Raw genomic sequence first — 16,047 nt, 5'->3', positions numbered from 1 at the left:
TAAACAATCTTTGCTTTTATTACTTAAGTCTGATATGTTTCCGACATAAATAAACAATTTTTGATCATTTACATCTAGAAACATGCATGAAAACGTGATGTAAATAGACCTACCCTCAATTTTTCTTTACTTGACGGCCGTTTGTGATCTTTAAATCACGCGACTTAGGTGATCGATGTTGAAAAACAAACATCAAAATCATGAAATATAATGATTAAAGTTACATAAAATCACATTTTTAAGTGATTTTATCGTAGGCCGGAAAATGGTCTTATAGAGAATCATCCTTTATATACTGTTTATAATCGATTTCTATTATACAAGGAAGATAAAATTAGATTAAAAGTGGTGATCACTTAAATCACTAAGGCACTCACACATCTAACAAATTTTATCGAAAGGTGTATATTTTATTTAAGATGTGATTATTAAGACCTGAAATGGCCTAATGTTGATCCCTGTGGCACACCTGCTGTGATAACTAAAATACCTGAAGAATACGTACCAATTTTTACACTTGGGTCCTGTCATTAAAATGGGTGAAACCATTGGATTGACAATTGATCAAAGTTCTAATTCTTTATCTATATAATGTCATTATTTACTAGATCTAAAGCTTTGATGAAATCCAAAAATATTATACCTGTGAGATTACCTTGATCCATAGCATGCAATCTAGTTAGTTAAGTAGGTCTGTTTGACAAGAGTGAAATTCTCTTAACCCAGATTGAGATTTTTTGAGGTCCACCGTTGATGTTAAATAACGCATTTGGATTAGCTATGTGCTTTTCAATTAGTTTGGATTTTATTGGTAGTATAGAAATGAGACGGTTGTTACCCGGGTCTGCTTTGTTGCCGTTCTTGTAAACAGTAGTGAATTTTGCTTGTTTCATCCTCAATGGAAAAATACCTTACTGATGCTAGGTTTAATAAAATAAGTGACTGATTAGCCAATGGCACTAGCCGGGAGTTTGAGGAGACGAGATCCAATGACGTCAACGCCTGCTGATTTATTTACATTAAACCCTGTTCAACATATCAAGTACTTCGGATTTACTAATAGGTGCAAGGCTAAGAGGGTTTCCTTACCCAAGTTTATACTTTATAGATTGCCTTAGTAATCAAAGATGTGGTTTTGTAGATAAAACAAAAGTTTACAAGACATCGCTGCAAAGTACTTATTGAAAATATCAGCAATTTGGTTTCAGACTCATAATGGTAAGATGTAAGAAAGTTGGATCTTATGCATACTATTTATATATATCTTTTAAATCACGCTGCACCAGATGCAATAGGAACAAAGACCGAATAATACTCCCTTTCAAAGTACCCGATTCGTATTCTCTCATCGATTAAAGTTTATTGACTGGATATTTGATAGCAGATATATAATAATGTGTGTTTTCCATGTACGTTTATAGATCTCAAATACACTGTTCCTATGTATATTTCAGTTCTATCTTTATCAGATTGCAGCATAAATAAACAGTGTTGGCTCTGTTCACAATGTTTCATTTTTACCTGACTTCAATACAATTAGGTTTTCATCACATTCTCACTAGACTTTACTCGGTTACCTTTTTTTTTTGAATGAATTATTTGAAACTTAAATTTTTCCAACAAAGAAAAATACGTTGTTAACATAAGTAACATTCTTAATCATGACAAAATGTTTAGTCTTGCATTCCACTATATTTCATGTTGAAGTCTACACATGCATTTCCTACAGATATTTCCCAATTGTTGCTTCCATTTTTTTCAATTACAAACACACCTTACAGTACTTAGATATTGACCATCTAAACAAAAATTTCGTCATTAGTGGTGATGTTAGTACAGTTGAAAATGACAACCTAAAAGCAATCATTTTAAAAGGTTCTAAATACAGGGAACCCCGATCTTTCAACTGGCGACAGAACTTTATTTCTTCTATGAATTCTGTCGAGAATTACCAGACGATGGGCGAAATGTGAAGAGAAGACTAAAACACTTTGTCAGTATTGATTGATATTGTATATTAAAGATGTAAACCTAAAGGGTTTAGAACGGACATTTTTTTTTAACATTCTAAACTTAGAATATATTCATATCATTATCATTTTAGTTATTTATAGTGGAATTATTAGTGACAGCAAAATAAAATTAAAGTTTATTGAACCAGGATGGACATTAATGGTGTAGCAATTACAGTGACCACAAGTACTTGGGTCATGGTTTATAAATATGTATGTACCTTGTTGATATTAACATATCAAAAGTTTATCAAAACGTCGTGATTGTAGAAATCATTGATATTAACATATCAATAAGGTACCTACATATTTATAAACCAAGACCCAAGTACCTGTGACAGTAACTTTATAAATTGAAAAGAGACTTCAATTTCATGAACTATAATTATCTTGTCAAAACAAATTGGATTTTGATGATGGTACAATGAACTATAAATTTTTAAATTTTTTTGTAATGGAATTGATCAGAATAGACCAATCAAGCCCATCGATACCAAGTAATAAAATTTGAACGGAAATAAAGAGTTACTATTTAGATTCCTGACTAAGAGAAATAAAATTGGGAACTTTGATTGTATGTTGTTTTACGTCCCATTCGGACATAAACACAAACTGGAAACACTAGAGATGGGATAAAGTGCCTGCCGGTAGTTTGTTTGTTTGTTTAACGTCCCTTCGAGAATTTTTCATATATAATGAGTGGCCGCCACTTGCCGGTTTAGGGTTGGAAATTAAGATCTGTACTGGGCACTTACGGCCTTTGAGCAGTCAGGATCTTTTTCGTCTAAGCATCTACTGGGACACGGGATCTCGGTTTATACGGTCTCATCCAAAGGGCCGGTCTCCGCCTCCCGCAGAGGGATTCGAACCCGCGACGTAAGGGTTGCAAATTAAGATCAGTATTGGGCACTTACGGTCTTTGGGGATTCGAACCCGCGACGTAAGGATCAATTCCTCACTGTGCGACTCTAGAGAAAACGCTCTAACCACTGCGACACGCGGGCGACACTTATAGCAAAGATTGATCTGAGCATGATTAAGATTGCAATGTGATCATCAAGACTCTACACGTAGATAATCTCATGTCATAAAATAATTATAATGATAATATATAATGGCACGCAACGTGAATGTCTCGCGGCTTTAATTTACACAATGATATTAGATATTGGTTACTGAGCAATGTACACAAATAAATACCGTTTTCTTCGTATGCTTGTTTGGGTTTTGTGGGGTTTTATTTAGTGTTTCTTCTTTTTCATATTTTTAGCATTTTTTTTTTTGTTTTCGTTTGCTTGCTTTTTTTTGGGGGGAGGGGGGGGGGCAATACGGGTAGTTTATGTTTTAATTTTCTAATTTTTTTCTACAATATGTTTATATCAAGAGATTCGCAGTACAAATATCAAATATGTTTCATACCTTGATGTTTTACTGTATAATGACATTAAACTAGATTATATGATAAACTTGATGACTTCAGTTTATGTCACCCAGTTGGTTCGATGCGCAAGAGCATGCTCTACTTACGAACAATTTCTAAAACGAGACAAGCCATTGACGAATAAGTAGATGAAACAAGAATATCAACAGTCTCGTTTAAAGTCAATAATTTGCATATTCTGTGGTTGATATAATGAGCTTTTTAGCAAATACAATCTATCATTAAGTCAGATGTTGACTGACGTTTTTCATTAAAAATGTTATGCCATTATTTTCACACTCAATTTTCTGCGGAGTTTTCTGTTTGCACGATCGTGACAAGAAGCACACGGCAGATGTGATCGGCTGACAGGGGATGCTTACTCCTCCATGGCACCTGATCCCACCTCTGATATTTACGAGGTCCGCTTTTGCAATGCTCCAAATTTGTATTGTATGAATGGACTTTTGAGCTTGATAATTGTTAGTTATCTTTAGATTTCATTACAATCGTCAACGTTTCTTATTTATGTAATATTCCAATATCAACTGCATAAGGTATTTATGTCTTCCAACTGAATCGGTACGCAAAAGTATGTTCTGAGGACGATAATTTTTTTTTTCAACAGGGATAGGCTACTGAGAAATAAATTTATGTTACAGGGCTTTTGACAATCCCCTTTGATTTAAAGTCAACATTTTGCAACAATGTTATGGCCGTTATAATGACCTTATTTTTTAAATATCACCAAGTCGTATTTTGATTGATATCTTTCATACCAATCGTTAGCCATTGTTTTACACTAATTTTGATCAATGATTTCTCCGTTTATATGACCAATAAAAAGGACTAACGGTGATATGATCGGCCGGCAGGGATGCTTTCTCCTCCTAGACACCTGATTCCACCTTTGCTGTTTCCAGGGGTCCGTCTTTTTTTTTTTTAGAATGGACAGTACCAGCTATATATTCTTTTGCTCAGAGAGAATATCATTTAGAGCCTAGAAATATCATATATTGCAATTTATCTAACAATCAGTTATTAACTAGCTGTTGAACAAAAAACAATAGAATTTTAATCCACTTTACTTTGAAATGGATTAATAATTAAATCTTATTTGAAAAACTTTGTTCTAAAATGTCAACATTAACAGTGACTCTGTGGGTGAAACTGCATTCACAAGCCTTTCCCAGCAGTATCTATTCTGTAAAAAAAAAACTGTTTTCTATTTTTGTGTCGCCTTCAGATCAGAGGAACACTTAGGGATCACTTGACTAGACGTCTGTCTGTCTGTCTGTCTATCCGTCCGTCCATCTATCCGTCTGTCTGTCACACCTTATGTCTTGAGCATTATTAGAGGTAAAGATTTTGCCTTGAGGAGTGGCTTTGATTGATTGATTGTATGTTGTTTTACGTCCCATTCGAGAATTTTTCACTCATATAGATACGTCACAATATACCGGTGAAGGGCTTCAAATTTTGACCTTTACTCGGCACTCAGGGCCATTGAGCAGTGAGGGATCTTTATCGTGCCAACGCCTGGCGTGACACGGGGCCTCGGTTTTTAAGGTCTCATCCAAAGGACCAGCAATTTTCACTTAAAAGAGCCGAGCGCATGGAGAAGGAACAATTGCTACCCATTTTTTATCGACTTAGGTCAGTCGCGGCCGAGATTCGAACTCACGACCTCCCGATCACGGAGCGAGCGCTCTACCGACTGAGCTACCGTGAGCGGTCAAGAGTGGCTTTGTAAAATACCAAGGTTACCGACCATTGCACTTGATCTTTGACCTACTTTTTAAAATACACTATAGTGTCGATATACATATATTCTTTGACCCTTTAGAGGTCAATTTGTGCAGTACACTGCTTGTCATTAGATGTGTTGAAAAATATCAGCGTAACAGTCCAACTGATCTTGACCTTTTTATATGTATTAATGACATTAACAACACATACTGAAATTTAAATATATGCTGTTAACAATAGAAAATCACTCAGTCTCGTAGTCAACCAAAATAAAACCTCGGTCTTTCGACTTGACGAAAAAGGCCGAGTGATGTTCTCGATCTCACGGAAAATTCCATGTGATTTTCTTTTTTTTTTTCATTCATAAAACGGGATCGGTACACCGATGAATTAAACTTGTATTTATATACACTTTCTTTTTCTGATAATATTTTTTCGACTTGACAGAAAAGGCCAATGTTGTTCTCGACTTGACGAAAAAGGCTGTGCGATGTTCAGATTGTTCTGTTAGTTCACTATCGGTATACTGACTTGGTTTTGTGAATCTTGGGGATTCTTGAAATAAACTCGTTTGAATAGATGATTATTTTTGATAAACTAACTTTGATTTTATGTTAATTTGAATTTATATGGTCCGTAACTTTTTATGATAAATTTTATTTATCGTGAATATTATACTAGTATAATATTTAAAGAAAAGATAACCATCATTTAGTTTCATTTATTTCTTTAATGATGCTATAGTAGGCGACACATGGGTTCCTTAAAACACTGTAGTTTCAACAAACCGTCACCTAAGCTCGGTCGGTATAGCGTTTGTTCCCTGATCGGAAGGTCGTTGCTTCAAATTGAGTCGATAAAAAACAAATAGCAACTGTTCCTTCGCCAATCGCTCTGCACTTTGAAACTTGTGGGCCTTTCGGCTGAGACCTTAACAACTGAGATCCAGTCTCACGACAGGTGTTGGCACAATATAAATCACTCACTACTCAATGCCCCTCAGTGCCGAGTAAGGCTTTCACCGGTATTTGGTGACTTCTCTATATGAGTGAAAAATTATCGAACTTAACTTTAAACAACATTCAATCAATCATTTTTTTTAACGTTTCTGCTAGTTGAAGTGCAAGAGATACAGAAGATAATGACACAATTATCTTCTCTTTAAACAAGAAAGAGATAAATTCCAGTGTTACAAATTCGGCATTCGGCATATGGTTATGAACGGGTAAACAAATGCCAGCTATTTCTTGTGAAATAATTCATTGAAATAACGAGTGGATGAATGATAGTAAGAATAATGTAAATTGACATTTATTTTTATTTATTGAATCATTATTATCAATAAATGACAGGATCGTAATTAAAAGAAAAATGTATAGTGTACACCTCATTTCGAATTTCCTCCACGCGACAAGGGAAATTCAACACACAATGTCAATACACCATTAATGGTTCAATAACTACATTATTATAAATCTAAATATGCCTACCTCTGGTAATTTGGATAAATAATAAAACCAGTCACTGATAATTTGGGTAAAACCTAACGATTACACCTCAGTTTTCATATTAAGCGGTAAAAGCTGTAAATTACATTCGAAACACCTCGGATGAGTACAATTAACCGCACCTGAAGTTTTCTAGCCTGGTTCCCGAGGCCTTCCGATGTGCACGCACAGAAGGCCTGGCATGCACCTAGCAATGTCAGCGTCCTAAGTAACATCCAAGATGGCGGCCGATATGGTAAGTTTGTATGTAAATGATAAATCTTGCAGGATTAATCACATTTTTCACTGCGTCATGTCGATTTTTTTTCACTTATTTGATTAGAATTCAGTTCAATGATATTATATAGACCGCCATTTGTCCACGAATCACCTGATTTGATCTGCCAACCTACCACATATTTGCCGACAATCATCGATCAGCTGTTCACTTGTAAACATGAATGACATATCATAACACACTCAGATTTAGCAAACCTCTGAACACTTCATCGAAAGTTTTTCGAAATAATTAGGTCAAGTATGGGAAACTGCTTTCATATGTAAATGCATCACGATTTTTTTAATAAATGTGATATAAATTCACAGTAAAAATAGAATGAATCTACACGAAAATAAGAGGAAAGACACAAAAACACTGAAAACACTTCAGGTAAACATTTTTTTTTTTGCATGCCTCATGAATATAATTTTGCAGATTACCAAAAAATACCAGACCTAATTACCTCCCCCCTTTTTTTAAAGTGATTTTTTTTTAATATCCCATGCATAACTAATATTATATCCAAAGATCCAAACAGGCTATTTATCATTTTAATTTGGGCAATTGCACTGTTTTACAATACTGTTTTACCTAATGTTAAGTGGTACCTTTTTCCTTTCCTTTGAAAAAATCTCAAAACTTTCCTTTTTTTTACAGAATGCATACTTTTGCAACATTTTATACTCTTTCAAGTAGTGTTGTACCGATAATCAGAAAACATTGATTGTCGACGAAAAAATGTTACCGATTCCGATGATAGATTATAATTTTCATAATCGATCATCGGAAACATACTTCTAATACAACACATTCCGGAATTCTCCATTTCTGGTTATTTCTTCTTAATGAAAGACAATGGCGTCTGCATCTGATACTAGCCAACTAGCACGAAGCAGAGGTGATTAAGAACCAAATGGTGCATATATAGGGCCTAAAAAAATTATGTTTGTTTACTGTAACCCGACCGACCCATTCAGTTTACCCCAGGGTGGATTTTTTTTCTGCCAAATCTGTATTTGGTCTTTGGTTTGATCAATCAGCTGATTCTTTTTATTCAAAAATATAATTGTATCTTTTATTTGAGATATAAAATATGCAACTAAGTCAACATTTACCTTCGATATAAAGAGTAATCAATTCCCCCCACAGCTTTTTGAAGTTCGTTTTCTGCCGCTAGGCAGCCATGGTGGGTGTCCACTGTAAATATAACACCTGGATAATTGAGTCCCGGGATGTTTGACTCCATTATTCATAAGCAAAAAAAAAAAAAAAAAAAAAAAAAAAAAAAAAAAAAATTCCCGGCCTACCGACCCTTGATTTTTTGGGAATGTTACAGGAAACAATCAAACATAATTTTTTTAGGCCTAGAAAGTGTAAAAGAAGCAATTCAACAAAGAAAATAATATATTGTATATTTTATATATTCAAGTTAAAGAAATAATATGAAATAATTGTAATAGTCTGCTTTTTGTATACAAAACTATGAAATTCGATTATTATCGGTAAAATCGCATCGGAAGCAGTAACTGATTCCAACCGATGATCGATTATGAAAATTAACCGATGTCCCATCACTACTTTCAAGAGAAATTCACTCCAAGATTTTTGTCTCGACAAATCTTCCTGATATTAAAATGTTCTCAACTTTTTTCCCCCTACTGATGTGAAAGGGATAGACAGATAAAATACCTAGATAATTTTTTTTTTAAAAAAATGTTTCAAGCTGTTTCAAAATTTTTGACTAAGAAAAAAAAATCATTTTCCTTTTCAATGCATGTAAAATAACTTTGTTTTGGTGTAATGGTAACACACCTTATCCGAGCTGTAAAAAGGGATAAGGAGATCCAGGTTCAATTCCTGGGAGCATTGTTCTTGTCATGCATTGACATATGAAAATGAGAAAAAAAATGGAATTCACAGAAAAATTAAAAACTGAGTATATCCTAACAGCGTAGTCTAAGCAAACATTGATAGAAACTACGTTGATGTCTTATTTTATACATAATGTTGGAAAAGACAATTTTAACAGTCAGTTTTGGTTGCAGGGTTCATGTTTGTTTATTTCCTGTGCCATATGCATGGCACATGTTGCACATCATAGTGCATAATTCATGTAATTACGAAATACTACTGTATATAACATTAAATATAACAATATGAGAGTGGGCATAATAATTAAAGTACATAGAGAATGTTATATCAGGTAATTATAATTACGAAACAGTTGAAAAAAAGAAATAATTCATTCAGTTAATGGAGGCTTCACATGAATATTTTCTGAGATTTAGTGATTACATAGTTCCCTCACACTTTGTATTCTTAGAAGTTGATTTAATTTCCAAACACTACATTTCTTATACTATATAAATACTTTTTTCAAATACATCAATCTGAGGTCATAATGAGAAGAATATAGAATGAAATCTTCAATCAGTTTCAAGGAACACATTTTACAAATTCCTTTTTGTTCATCTCATTAAAATATCTACAAGTTAAGTTTCAACATTTAGATTAGAGCAGAAAGCCAAAAGTTCTTGCAATTTGTGTTGAGAGGTTTACATATTGTATATTGTACATTAAAAATATCTATCAAATGTTGTCTACAAGACTTTGAACGTCACAGGTTATGCAGAATATATATATGCGCCTCAAGAAATCTTTGTATTAACATGTAATTTTTTTTTTATTTAAATCTGCATCTATATGTGTCCAAATCTTACCATGTTAAGTTCATCTTGTTTGTCCCTGATTCAATTAATATATTATATTACTTTGTTTTTAACAAATTGCATCATCCAACTTCAAAAATAGCATCTTTTACAGCAGCATTACATGCATCTGTCAATACCTGGTGATCACAGTGCACATAAGAAAACCAAATGAAAATTGGCAATACATGTACTATACATCAATTATATAAATATAGTTAATTCTCTTTTACATGCAGTTCTCATTCGCTAACATGTCCAGATCAATATACATACATTTAATCCCAATTAAAGAAGACAACTCTTACACCTAATACATGCATATATAATCATTTCATTTACTAAGCATAAAAATTTATACCAAATTAAAGCCATCTGAATATATTTTCTTTCTCTGCTATATAAGTTAAATCTAATTTATTTGATAATGATAGTTTAATTTAAATTCATTAATTACTTTTATTCTAAAAAAACTTCTTCAACAAACATAATTCATGCACACACTTACAAAAGCAAACTGATAAATAATGACATTCACAATACAAAATTACAAAACTAAAAGTATTTCCAAACACCTCTGAGCTAAGTTATACCGGGCATCATGTAATATGACCAATATCTCATAAAATCATTATAAGTAATACAATTGAGACACAGTAAATCTCAACTAAGGGAGTTAACTCTTACAGCTAAAAATTTCTCCCATATACATGCATATAAAAATTCACAAAATTTAAGGACATTTTCTTCCGTTTTGTAAGTTATAATAGTGAATTTCATCTTTATTTTTAAAAATTTATTCATCATTCCAAAAAAGTAAAACAAGATAAAATGAAATTCACAATACTCAAATATAACAGAAAGTATATTCAAACACCTGTAATGTCATGTTATAACAATTATAAATAGGCATTTTTACCCTTCTTTTTGAAAGGCCCTACAAAAGTACAATTTGATGTTTGACCAGAACATTTCGGCATTGAAACCACTTCAACAAAAGTCTTTGGAAAGTCTTCTGCACCATGATGTTGTAGCTTATAATTTTGCCTACTGGATACGGAAAAAGTTTGTTATATAAACTTCTTCCATTTTATCATTTGGAAGTGACAGGGAACCCTGCAGTCGTTCTTGTCATTGAACCTTTAAATGTGATAATTGAGGAACAAATGAAAAAGCTCAGAGATTCTTCTTTCCTTTTAAGGAATAGTTCCAGTTATGATTTTATAAAAGACTTTGAGAAAGGAAAAACAATGTACATTTTTGCACACCCAGAGGCTGTTGTTGGAAAACCAGAGGTTTATAAGCTACTACAGAGTGTATCTGACTATATGTATATTGTGGTAGATGAAGCCCATTGTATTTTAGACTTGGGACATGACTTCCGCCCAATCTTTCGGGAAATAAAGCAACTGCGTGCTGTCAGACCAGATGCTAAGTTTTTAGCTCTGTCTGCAACTGTTTCAGTTAATGGTGTTGTAGATATTACAAAATTCCTTGGCATGGAAAACCCAAAATTAATTAAAACATCACCATTGCGTGACAATCTCTCCTTGATTGTTCTACGAAGACCCAGTAGAAAAGTGTCTACACAAGCATCATATGATTAAATTTTTGAAAATGTGTTTTGTGATCTGAAGAGAAACAAAGAGGATTACCCTGTCACTCTCATTTATTGTGTTGGAATCAATTGGGTTGGATATGGCTATAAGGGATTAAGAACAATATTATTGCTAATTAAAGTACAGGTTTAATAAAGCAAAATGTTTCCTGTTTATCAATTTTTTTTAGTCGATTTCTTCACAAACTACTGTCACAATAATAAAAATAAATGATTCTTAATCAAAATTATACACAGGCTGCACAGCGCATACTTCGAGATGATATGTTTGATGGAGTAAGAGATATTGAACATGCAAGAGTAGTATTGTTTCACTCTTCAATTGGTAGAGATGAGGAGGTATGTATAAATTCTTTCTTCTTAATTTATGTTCAGTGACACTTAAATGTTTTAAATTAATCATCGAATTACACGAGGTTCAAATTCACTGATATGGCGTTAATTATAGTATAATTTGATTATGACAGTTTAAAAATAAATTGATAATTATAAACATAATAAATATTTTAATAAATGTAGACCAAAGGTATGATCTACAAAAACATCTCCAAACACCCAAATGAAACTCCATTACGAGTTGTGATCTCCACCATTGCTCTAGGAATGGGGGCAGACTTAAGACATGTTAGAACTGTCATCCATGCAAGACCACCACAAAACATTGAAGGTCATTGTCTGTAACTTTCAAAAAAAAAGACATATTAAGCTATTTAGTAACATGTTGCATGATTAATGGGATTCAGTTATACAGTCACAATCAATAGAGTTACAACTGCCGTTACTAAATATTGTCAATAATTTTGTTGTATAAATTATACAAATCAGGGGAACTACTTTTAGCAAACCTTTGAATAAAAAAAATTTCGAATTCATAATCACTGAATCCTATATTATTGGGATACTTTTCCATTTTGAACAGCATACATACAACAAATAGGAAGAGCTTGCAGAAGTGGTATTCAGGCAGAGGGAATACTGTACTTTAACAATTCCGACATAGGTAACTCCTCTGTAAAGAAATCTATGAGGGAATATTGTAAAAATGAGTCAGAGTGCAGAAGGAAAATTCTTAATACATATTTTGGATGCGAAAATGAATCATCTACGAACAAATGATGTGACATTTGCCAACCAGATTTGGGCTTCCCTTGGATATTCAACGAAATTCCAAACAATATTCAGAAATCTGCTATTCGTGAAAAAATAGTTAACCTTCTGGCAGAAACAGATTGTGTGCTTGATACATATATTGTTGAGAAAATAGTTAATGAAGCACATTTGTTTACAAACTCCAAATATCTTGTATCAGAATTTGGATTGGATATAAATCTGTCAGAGAAAGTAGCCAGCATTTTGGCATCACATTAATGAACATATGTTAAGGTGGCCCTCAGCATATACCACATGTATAAGACCTAATTTTTGTGTCACCTTCAGAGCAGAGCAACACTTAGGGATCACTTTACCCAGCTTCTGTCTGTCTGTTTGTCAGTCTACCACACCTTTTATCTGAAAAACTGTAAGAGGTATGGACTTGATATTTTGAATATATATTGCTTGGCACTATGGCTTTTGTAAATACCATAGTTACCAGATTCATGACCCTTTACCTTTGACATACTTTTCAGAATATTTCATACTGCATATAAACAGCATATTTTTCAAATTTAAGAGGTAAGTCTGTCATATTTAGCATGTGCACTGTTTGTCATAAAATATTACCGGGATATATGAAAAGTACCATTGTATACAGTTACAATCAACTTGACCTTGACCTTTGAACTACTTTGCAAAAATACCCTGGACAGTTTAATTTTACTTATGTCTTTTTGAATTTGGTACTTGAGCTTTCATATTTACCAGGTATATCCATTGACACAAGTCCTTTCTTTGGGTAACAACATTTTTGATCTCTTGACCTTGGAGTTTGACTTGCATTTGAGAAACTTTAACCTTCACCATAAGCTGCCATACGGGGGCATAAGTGTTTCACAAACACATCTTGGTTTTTTTTTTAAGAATTTATTGGTGATACTTGACTGAGGCTGGGTCAGAAGTGAATCAGTAAGTGAATATTTAACAAAAATCCACAATGTTTATATCATATTTATATCATATTGTATGTTACATGTATAATTGGTACCACTGTTACTGAGTGCAGAGCACTTTAACTACTTTGATCAAGTGAAAGGTGTAAATCATTTCTACAGCATTACAATAAAGATAAATCTGTACACTTACCATGAAAACAGCAGAATTTTCCCTTTGTATACTTTTTGTTGCTATATCTACAAAAAACAAAATCATTTCAAATCGAAAAATATTTTCTGAGATTAAGTTTTCTTATTGTGTATATGAATATATAATATATACAATCAGCAGTATACAATGTATATCATTACCATGAGTAAATAATTTTTGCAAGTTATCCTGTCTCTGAGCTTGTATCCTTTGAAGTTTCCATGTAAACAGTCACTTGTTTGACAGCTAGGTTGATCATGTAACTTGAAGTAGTGTAGTACAATGATAAATTTACCATCAACATACCTACAAAACTGATCTATGAAAATAAAGTCCTCAATTCACAACAAATCTTGAATTGGAGCATATTCCAATCTGTAGTAATTATCATAGAAATTTACTGCATGAAGTGAAGAATGCCTCCAAATCCCCCCTATAATCCAGGAATTGTACAAATAAGCAAATAACACAAAAATACTATTTAACTGACAGCAAGGTTGCCTACTGGAACTAAACTATGCCACTTCACAGAAATTACAACAGATATGGACAGATTAAAGGATGCTTATGTGAATAGCAATTTCATATAAGGCAGAAATAGCAGTTAGCGACTGGTATGTCACCCACCGCAAATTTGAAAAAATTAGAGGACTTTATAACAATTGAGAACTCAGATGCAGGCTGCCATGTAATGTAATTGCAAACTACCACTTAATGAAATTGTACAAGTTAGCAAATAATGATTTTTTTTAAATAGCACTTAAATGACAAGTCACCCACTAGAATTAAACAAAGTTATGTAGAAGTTGTAGATATAATGGACAATTTCCCAGGAATTAACAACAGACATGAACTGAAGCATGCTAATGTGAATAGTAATTTTCATAAAAGGCAAAAATAGCAGTTAGCGACTGGCATGTCACCCACCGCAATTTAATAATACCATAGATCCCTAAATCAAAATATATTACATGCCCTTGGTAAAGTGGCATTTGTGAAGATAAATATTTGGAAGGATCCAATATCAACTGTATCCTAATTTCTGTCTTGATTTTTATGTTTTTCTGAGTTGATGTCACTGACCAAGATCGTGCAATTGCAAGTACTGATGTTCTCTAATCCATGACACTAAATTCTTGATGTTCAATTTCTTCAATGGACTTTGAACTGGGCTCTTATATGATGACATTTGGCGCCCTAGCACACACAAAAATGGCTTCATTTGAATGAGTGCACTAATTATCAGCTGCTCATCATCTGATGAGGAAGGAATCTTGTGCTTGCTTGCTCGGATCAATGTGTTAGAGATGAAATCAAAATTGTTAGTAATTACTTTCATCCCAGGCAAAGCTGATGTGCGTTTTGCCATAGTTTTTTCATTTAAGAAATAAATAAGTTTAAAAACTTCACTGGGAATTGAAGTGGGTCTGTCACGTGATCAAATCTTGTGAAGGCCGAAGGGGAATCTGGGATAGCGTAGAGGCGTTTGTCAGCAGGGGCTTCATCACTGTGGAGACCACCTTGAAATTTTTTTTGCTGAGTCTCATGCCGGAGAACAACATATTCAGTATCGCCCTCACTACAGAATTCAAATGAATCAAGACGCAGTTGATGGTGAAATTCAAGGCCGCGAGAAACAAAGTGCACAGACAGATTATACCAGACACATTGACGGAGAACAATGGGTGAAAAAGGTGCAGCTTTGAAATAGGAAGAAATTTTTTCGAGATCATGTTGATTAAGAACTGTTTTATGCATTGTCGGCCTTGAAGCGCCGCTTTGGGTCATTTGTTTGAGCATCCCAAGGGTACGGTTTGCTGATTTGAACACAGTGTCGTGAACAATATCAATTGGCCGACCGATGTCTTGTAAGTGCCTATTGATTGCGGATCTTATGTTTTTTAGAGTATTCTTATGGTAGTGTTGTGTTTCAACATCAATCATATTTTCTTTCCTTCTAGTGCATTCCTTTGGTTTGGCCTCACAGTAAAATTTTCGTAAGTGTGATGCCAGGACCTCAGCTGTCACATTAGCAAAATCAAGTGATTCATCATAGACCTCAGAATGCCAATCTGAAATATTTAAATGACTTTGCTAGGAAAGGGGGGAACAGCTTTTACTAGTTTTAAAAAAAGAAAAAAAATGTAAGATGTTTTTTTTTAATTTAATTTCTTTGTTTCAAATCTATTTAAAGGAAAAAGTTCATATTTTTAAAATTATTTACCTTGAAATAATTTAATAGCCCACTTTGTATTCATTTTTGTAGATTTTGACTGCCTTGCATCTTCAAACTGTTTTAGATCATTTTCAGTATACGACTTGAATCTTTTGGGTGCAGCTGAGGTCTCTGGAGGGGGGAGGCATGTAAAGGCACTCTCTAACAATTCTTCCTTCATTTCAATCACATTCTGGACAGAGGATACTACTTCTTCCATATTTGATAGATCCAAATTTTCCATGATTTCATCATCAAAGAGGAGCAATAACTCCTCACAAATTTCATTTTCCCCAAGATTAATGTCTCCATAATCA

General features: G+C 33.5%; 1 pseudogene; it reads left to right on the top strand.

The window, feature by feature from the left end:
* Window positions 1-6,392: 6,392 nt before the first annotated feature.
* Window positions 6,393-11,407, top strand: LOC133198506 (bifunctional 3'-5' exonuclease/ATP-dependent helicase WRN-like; annotated as a pseudogene).
* The last annotated feature ends 4,640 nt before the right edge of the window (window positions 11,408-16,047 follow it).

This window comes from Saccostrea echinata, unplaced genomic scaffold, assembly GCF_033153115.1.
Source record: "Saccostrea echinata isolate AGI-Se365-2 ecotype Australia unplaced genomic scaffold, CSIRO_AGI_Sech_v1 ptg000001l, whole genome shotgun sequence".
Lineage (NCBI taxonomy): Eukaryota > Metazoa > Mollusca > Bivalvia > Ostreida > Ostreidae > Saccostrea > Saccostrea echinata.
This window is presented reverse-complemented; position numbering and strand designations above follow the sequence as displayed.